Raw genomic sequence first — 1070 nt, 5'->3', positions numbered from 1 at the left:
AGGGGCGAGGAGCAGCTCCACGGTGCTCGGGTGCTGGCGGAACTGCCCTCGGTGCCAGCATAAGTGTGTCTTGTTGCATGATCAGACGCACTTACGCTGGTGGCGGGGTCACGCCTCCTCCTAAGAGGACTCGGTCCCCACTCAGGAATGTGCGGTTAGCCAGTTTGATTCTCCTTAAAAGGTAGAGAACTAGGTAGAAGCATATAAAGGTAGAAGCATATAAAAAACAACTTTTCTTCTTCTTCTAGGTATCCAATTGATACTCCAAAACTTCCAACGATGAAGAATCTACCACCTCCCAAGAAAGATTGTTACAGTGTCAAACACACCCCAAGGTCAGGAAGTTCTTCCTCAGATTTAAGTGAAACGTCCTGTACTGAATGTGCGAATGTCACAGACAATCTACTGGATAGTGCTTGGATCATTAGCACAATAGAAGGCTCTGCCATTTTGTCGACATTTTTAAAAGGCTTGCTTCATTTATTACTTAAAAAAATAATAATGACCACTTCTACAGCTCAAGCTCCTGCTCCTCTGTAACAGAGTGTGATAAATAAGGATAACTTCAGTCCCCACAATAATGCCTGACCATTTCATGAACTTTTATTTTCGATACAATATGATAGCATTAATTGCATGTAGTCAAAGGCCATTACAACCTAACATGAAGAAGATAAAACATATGTGCTTCAGCAGCACATATACTAAAATTGGAATGAGACAGAGATTAGCATGGCCCCAGCCTTTAGTTTCAGTTATTTAATTTTTTCAAATTTATGCATGCCCTCTCAAGCCAGGAAGCACATACCCCTCCTGATTCCTCCCCCCCAAATGTGGCCAAACACGAATCCCCGTTAACAAGGTATTTTCCATTCCCCGTCCATTACAATATATAGGATTGGAACCTGCAGAACCTTTCCACTAGAGAATGCACTTTCTTCTTTGTGGAAGGAGCTTCCCCTGACACAAGATGTATCTTGCATCAGGGAAAGTCTTCTTCCGCTGTAGGATAATGCCTCTGTTAGCATCATGGATCTGTGAGATCCAACCCATTGTGATCCAGGTACGGG

General features: G+C 43.3%; 1 pseudogene; it reads left to right on the top strand.

Moving 5' to 3' along the window:
- The first annotated feature begins 684 nt into the window (after positions 1 to 684).
- Positions 685 to 778, top strand: LOC130484043 (U6 spliceosomal RNA; annotated as a pseudogene).
- Positions 779 to 1070: the final 292 nt, after the last annotated feature.

Source organism: Euleptes europaea, chromosome 10 (assembly GCF_029931775.1).
Source record: "Euleptes europaea isolate rEulEur1 chromosome 10, rEulEur1.hap1, whole genome shotgun sequence".
Classification (NCBI taxonomy): domain Eukaryota; kingdom Metazoa; phylum Chordata; class Lepidosauria; order Squamata; family Sphaerodactylidae; genus Euleptes; species Euleptes europaea.
The sequence above is the reverse complement of the archived record's forward strand: the minus strand, read 5'-3'. Positions and strand labels throughout refer to the sequence as shown.